This window comes from Toxorhynchites rutilus, chromosome 2 (genome assembly GCF_029784135.1).
Source record: "Toxorhynchites rutilus septentrionalis strain SRP chromosome 2, ASM2978413v1, whole genome shotgun sequence".
In the NCBI taxonomy this organism is placed as follows: domain Eukaryota; kingdom Metazoa; phylum Arthropoda; class Insecta; order Diptera; family Culicidae; genus Toxorhynchites; species Toxorhynchites rutilus.
In genome coordinates this window covers 288,445,067-288,452,676 of record NC_073745.1, presented here as the reverse complement: position 1 = coordinate 288,452,676, position 7,610 = coordinate 288,445,067, and positions in this window count along the sequence as shown.

Here is a 7,610-nt window from a genome sequence, read left to right as displayed (position 1 = left end):
CAGCGTTATAAAATTATTTGTTAACGAATGCTGCAATCGATTTGGAATTTGGAGTTGTTGGGAAGGGTGTCTTATTTTCGCTGTGTGATTCCGAGGAGGAATCCATTCCTACTCAAGCGTTAATAATCCTGCTCCGGATCAACGATGATTCCAATTGTCGGGGCTTGGAGAGTTGGTACCATTTGCGCTGGGTATTTACGAGGAGGAATCGATTCCCCCTATGAACGTTAATAATTCTTTTCCCGCTAAACGAAGTGGTATGATAATCACTTTATTCGAAAGATGACACGTCTAAAATTTATATGCTTGTTACTTATTAATTGCTAAGTCAACGTTAGTCCTACGTCCACCTTGCGTTTATGTCAAAGATATAACCCAGTTCTAGTTTTTTGTACGGTTCAAGAGCACCGATCGAAGTTGCAAGGTTTCAACTAATTTGATCAAAAGTAATGTCTTAATTTCAGTGACAATATGCAGCAAACGAACTTGACATTCAAGACTATGGTTGAGTAAGCTGAAGCACAGCAAGCACTAGTGACACATTGGCAAGACACAACTCCCGCACTCCCGCCAACAACACATTCGTGCGATATATATCATTTCGCTCACGTTGCACAAATAAAAACTCCCGTAATCTATTTGTGGCTGGAATATTAGAACAAAGGACCCCACCATACAACAGCCACTCATTCTAGCATCGAGCCGCGTCATTACTATCAAGGGAGTAGGAAAATTACATCCTGTTATCGAAAAACCGAAACCACTCAGCAGCGCTCGGTTTGTGGACGAGACGGGGATAACCATATGGATGTGCAACACCGCTTTCGGCTGTACGCTTTATGAATTATTTATTTTGCAGTGGGTTTCATACCTTCCTTTGTTCCATCTCACCTTTTCTCTGTTGTTTCCTTCCTCTGGATGCTCAGTTCCCGGAAAGCAGGGCAGGAAACTATACGTAGCTGCAGCAGCCGACGAAATCTCCAAGATGTTCGTATCAATGTTCCCCTCGGTTTCGTGCAGGCGGTAATCCTAGCGGCGGAAGCTGTGTCGTTCGGCTTGTGGATCGTATCTATCGCTGTGAGCGCAAGCTTGGATTCGTTGCTAGGGGAGCATCTTCATTTGTATTATTTATAAAATATTTATTAGCTGTAATATATCCGAACAGGAGCTATTAGTTTCCCTCAGGGGGTTTTCCCCCCTGCTTGTGAAACCGAGCTAGCTTATCACGCGGGCAAAATCCAAGGATTCAATATGACAGCTGTTGTTGTCTTCAAACAAAACTGGTCGACGCTGTGTATTAGTGCACTGATATTTCTATATTCGATTTGACGTTGAATTCCGACAACTGGCAGTGTGTTCACTTTATGCAAATACGAGCATAGGTTTTTGGGGGTAAGATGCGACTGTTAGTTCAACGGTTATAATGTTTTATCTACACATATGCTTATTCGAATCTATCTCATCTACAATGGTCCCAGTGAGAACCCGAGCGGGATGATTCGTGGGAAAACATTTGATATCCTGCATTTGATATTATCATTCACTGAACGTCGCTTCTACGGTCGTAATATATCCCTATCCCGTAATGACGATATCAATGGTGATCTCGGTTTCAATACGCGTGTGGATGTACGTGTCCATCGTGAAATCGATCCCTATGCGGTCGGTGCAATTAGGATCTGGTATCGTCAACGTGTTCGTCCCTGGCATGTTCCGACACAATTATCTCGGCGTGTACCGTTCTTAATTCGGCGATCGAATGAATTAGTATTGGTACTGAGACACCGGGAACGAGAGACAACAGACTGTTCGGGTACGTGACACCCGGTTGGGCTCCATTTCTTGCCCACAGTTGGAGCAAATTATATCGTTCGTGTGGGGACATGTACATAATTTGTGCTGTCGGGCGATTGTCGTTTGTTGTCGACTAGATGACATCCATTACAGTTATTATTCCAGGCGGATTTCGTGCTCCACTATGGAGGCATACTTTAATTCTACAACTATTACGAGCTGTGTGTTTAGCATTGTCAAAAAAATCAATGAAAATTGGCAGAGTTTAACAGTTTTGGAATTATAATGGTTTCCGAGGTCTGAATAAATAAGACGTGTAGCTTCGTTGATGGTTGAATCGCAGCAGTGGAACTGCGCACAATTCACTGACTAAAAAGTGTCGCTTGTTTACATGAAAAATATAATTTATCCAGGCATACTCGATTTGAGAGTGTATTGATTTCTAGCTGTCTTGACGCTGTATTTAGTATAATAAGTTGGGAAGTTTATAATCAACATGTTTATAATTATATAAGTGTATTCAAATAATAATATTGCCCTTATATTGACAATTCAGTGAAATTTTTGACAAAATTATAAGGATAAATTAAAAAAAGGAATGTGTTTTTTTCAAAAAGTTATTAAAAATCCATGACCTTTGCTTTGTTATTTACCGCCCAATGTTTGTAAATTTCTCCTGCTTTTCGTTCTTTGAAATTACGTTTAAATTACTTTAAAATAACGACTAAATTGCAACAAGACAGCAATTTGGTGTCAAAGAACGAATAATGGGAAAGTCACGATGAATAATTCGAAAAAATAAGAAAAATTCAATAAAATCTCATTAAATTGCAGAAAATCGTTTTTATTTTTAATTTCATGCTGAAATTATTTTCGACGTGGGACTACGTAAAACCGGTATATATCGTAGAGATGTTTGCATCAACTGATAGGAAATATTTCTGTCACAATGAATAAAATGTTATTTCTCATGAGATAAACAATTGAAAATGCCCTAACTGTCACGTTTATATAAGTCCGATTTACGGTTCCCCCAACACAGCCGTCAAAATTAAGGTGCCTAGGGAAATTCGAATGGCAAATACATGCAAGCAGGGTTGCCACATATACAGCATATTCTGTATTTTATAATTTTTTCGACAAATTTCAGATACAGAATCTGTATATACAAAATTACAGATTTTCAGCAAAAATATATAAGGTGTACCGGCAAGTTTCTTCGGTTTTACAACAGATGGCGTAACTTGATTACTATTCCAGTGATTCAAATTTCCAGACATTCGTTGGAAAGCTACTGTCATTGCGCGTCTTTTTCAGTATATGTCAAAAAGTTGATGCGTCAACAACATAGTTTTTGTCACTTCTAATATATCGAGTTTCGTACCAAAGAGAGAGTTTTTGCGGGGAGTCTTACTTCATTACTTCAATATGAAGAAAAGAAAAAAGCTGCGGAAAGTCATCGCATTTTGGTGGAAGTTTATGGTGACCATGCTCCAACTGAGCGAACGTGTCAGACGTGGTTTGCCCGGTTTAAAAGTGGTAATTTTGACTTGAACGAAGAACGTTCCGGACCGCCAAAAAAGTTTAAAGATGAAGAATTGGAGGCTTTACTCGATCAAGATTCGTCACAAACGCAACAAGAATTTGCAGATACACTTGGAGTAGCTCACAAAACCATATCCGATCGTTTAAAACCAATGGGAAATATCCGAAAGATAGGACATTGGGTGCCGTATGAATTGAAGCCACGAGACGTCGAACGCCATTTTTCACGTGCGAACAACTGCTCCAACGGCATAAAAAAAGGGATTTTTGCATCGAATCGTTACTGGCGATGAAAAATGGGTCCATTACGACAATCCTAAACGTCGGGCATCGTATGGATACCTTGGCCATGCATCAGAATCGACGGCCGCGCGGAATATTCACGGCCAAAAGGTTATGGTGTCTATTTGGTGAGACCATCTGGGTGTGGTGTACAATCAGCTGCTAAAAACGAATGAAACCATTACGGGGGACCTTTACCGACGACAATTGATGCGTTTGAGCTGTGCACTGGAGGAAGAACGGCCACAACACGATAAAGTTATTTTGCAGCACGACAATGCTCAGTTGCATGTCGCGAAACCGGTCAAAACATACTTGGAAACGCTAGCAGCTGACCTTCAAATCGATTTGTCGTAACTTCTATATTGAACTCGTGAAACAGATTTCGAAGCGATTTTACTTAAGCGATCCGGTTATCGGAACTGCGGCCTTGATAAACCCTCAAAATTCTATAAATCGCCAATTTCCTCAATTCGTTGAAGCAGGTAATGTACGAGACTTGGATAACACATTCAGGCTACTCAAGAGGAATCTCATGGGACAAAAATTGAGTGACTGAGATACAACTTGGTCCCATGATAACATTCATTAGCGTATGTTGAGTGAATATTTTCGCTTTACAATGCCAACAAAACAAAGTCCGGAAATCGCTTGGCACCCACAGTTACAGACTCTATTTTGAAGGCAAAGGACTATCTATCGGCTCAAGGAGGAGCTTCAAGGATGAAATTGAAGAAACATTTGGAGGCAAACTTCAATAAAATCATGCATAAACATCATACAATTCAGAGGAGTTTGAGAAAGCCTTTTTTGATTTATTCTGTTGTATTGATACGACTTTAACAACCCATAAATAATAAAAAAATAAATTCAAAATGAAAATAAACCTTTATTTCCTTTTTTTCTTAATTCTACGATACAGATTTTTTATACTGATTTTATATAGAATTTCTAAAAATACAGATAACCAGATTTTTTTCAAAAAATTTCACAGACTTAAACGTGGCAACCCTGCATGCAAGTTGAGGGAACTTTTGTTCCCACCGAAGTATGTTCCCTAACACAGCAATCAAAACCAAAGTGTCTGGGGAAAGTGGCATTGCAAATACATGCAAGTTGGGGGAACTTTTGCTTCCATCGAAATATGCTCCCAAACACAGCCATCTAAACCAAGGTGCCTTACTTAACATGGCGTTTTTGCTTCTGCTTTGTTTCTCCTTCTATACAGATTTCTGCGGAACAAAGCATCGTTTTGCTTTTTTAAATGCTTTGATGGGCATGTTCACTTACCGATCTACTACGTTCATGTAACAGCTGTTACATAGCATATCGAATTTGTGTTGTTCTATAAAGCTTTGTGCTAATTGTAGTTTTAGGCCTACAGTACTTTCACTAAGATTTTGCAATGACGGCCTTTTTCCATTTTATATAGTTATTTTTATTCAGTTTCGCGATATTCTATTTACACGTGCACGTGTTCCAAACGGGCTCTCATAATTCTGCTGAGAATTTTGAAGTTTTGAAGATGGGGATTTTCTCGCTGCTGCCGTTTTGATCGATGTGTATATTTTTTCTGTTGTTATATCCCTCATCAAAGATACGTTTGTTTCGTCGTCTACCGGTATGACTCGATCACACTCGAATGTGTTCACAATTTCATTGCTTTCCCCTGTCGCTGAGTAGAGTTCCCTGAAGTATTCGAATATATGATTTTCGATCGCTTCGGGGTCTCGCAATAATTCGCCATTCTCAGTTCGTATGTTAGTAATAGTGTTTTTTTTCCTTCTCCTTTCTCCCAGCTGGAATGTGGAGATGTTTTCTCCAGCTACTATCGTTTCATTGATGCGCATAAAGTTTTGCGCGAACCGTCGTTGATGTTCGAGCATTTGCGCTTTCAATATAGTCGTTAGCATTAAGGGGTTTCGGTAGTAATTGTCATATGCCATTTTTAGCTGGCAATATAATCGTTGCTGTTGATTTTTAAAATCAACAGCATTCAAGCCACTGAGAACAAAATTGACTAGGGATATAAATAAATTAATGCGGTTCATCGTGTTTACATTCGATCGGAATTAATGTTTACCGTCTTGCTATACTATGAAATGAAACGTCTTCTGAAATAAAACCATTGAAACTTTCACAGTTTTCAACAGCACATATTTTCTTTCCCATTATTGTGATTTAAACAATATTCTTCGACAAACCTGAAATATTACTACATACCAATTATGTATAATGTTTCCATTGTGAATATTACATATGTAAACGGTAAAAAAATAGTTTGTTATTAATTTCGCCGGCAACTAAAAACTGATTACTAGAAACTAATTGATGCTAATGTTTCATTACCTTGTGAATTCTAGATACAGTATCACGACCAACAAAGGGTATTTTCAAAAATAAAAATGATCGACCATTTTGTGGCGGCGACCTTTTCGAATTTATGTTGTTCATAATGTAGTGTATTCTCCAAGTCAAGCCATTCAGTAATTTTTTAGAGGCGGCCAAATTGAATTTTTGAAGATCATGGAATACGCAGTTTTATAATGGCAGTAGAATTAAAGGTATGTTCCAAATTTCAGATCAATCAGTAATCAGGAACAAGGTCAAATTTCAATTAATGTGCAACAACCCTACAAACACTCAAACATACATACAAACAGGGCAAGCTGAATAAAACATTAAAAAGTAATTGTTGATTTGGGAACTGCGGCCATCTTGGATTTGGATTATTCTCAATCTACTGTGTTCTACCAGTCGAGCACTTTCATTTGATACCCATATTGTTGAGGTTTTGAAAAAAAGGCGCTATTTTGTGGTGGCGGCCATTTTGGACTTGCCATTTTCATAAATAACTGTGTTCTACTAGTCAATCCCTTTCATCTGACATCACATCGTAGACATACCAAATTAAAGCCAATTACCTGGTCTTTATTACATCTGCAGAATTTCCGCATAACATATGTCGAAACCAGAGAGGCTTTTTTTTTTCGTTTTTGAGTTATGATTTTTCGATGGTTCGAACAATCAATTTTTTCCTCTTTTTTCCAACACAAAAATTCAAAATGAAAAAGTGAATTCAAAAATTCACTTTTGATCTACTGGACCGATTCAGATGATCGACACATAAAATTAAAGCCAATTAGATAGTCTTCTTTGAAAAATATTAGACTTGCGAAAAAAATGGATTTTGATTTCGTAATTTTATTATTATTATTTTTTCATAGTGTACATGGTTTCGGGACCAAGGATGCTATATTTTTTTCTTATTTTTTCTTGAAAGCTGAGGGTTTGAACATAACTTGTCACAAATCAGAGATGTGTTATTTTTCGTTTCTAAGTTATAATTTTTCCAAAGTTAACATGTTTTCAGGTTTCGTTCAATATTTTTATGCGACTAGACTGGATGTATGCGAATAGAGTTCCATTAATCGACAAATGTGTTATTTTTTTTAAAGAAAGACTAGCTAATGAGTTTTAATTTGATATATCGATCATCTGAATCGGTCCAGTAGTTCAAAAGCAATAAATTTAAAAAAAAAATGATTTTTTGGATCATCGATTAACTTTGAAAAATTATAACTAAAAAACGAAAAAAAAACTGGTTTCGACATATGTTATGCGAAAAATTCAGAAAAATCAGAAAAAATATAGCGCCCTTGGTCCCGAGACTATGAAAACAATAAAAAACGAATACAACCAATAATAACGAGAAAAGAATTCGAATTTTCTGCAAGTATAATATTTTTTCAAAAATTACCAGGTGATTGGCTTTAATTTGATATGTCGATCATCTGAACCAGTCCAGTAGACTTCATTGTCAAACGTCACTGGCATTCATCAGGTGACACAGGCGTTACGAACGGAGTCCAGCTCCGACTACACGGTAATAATGTTTCATATTAAAGGAAGACATAACAAACAGAACTGCTGCTTTCGATTCAAATGATACATAATATTTTGAAGATATAATCCAAAATTTACAGAAA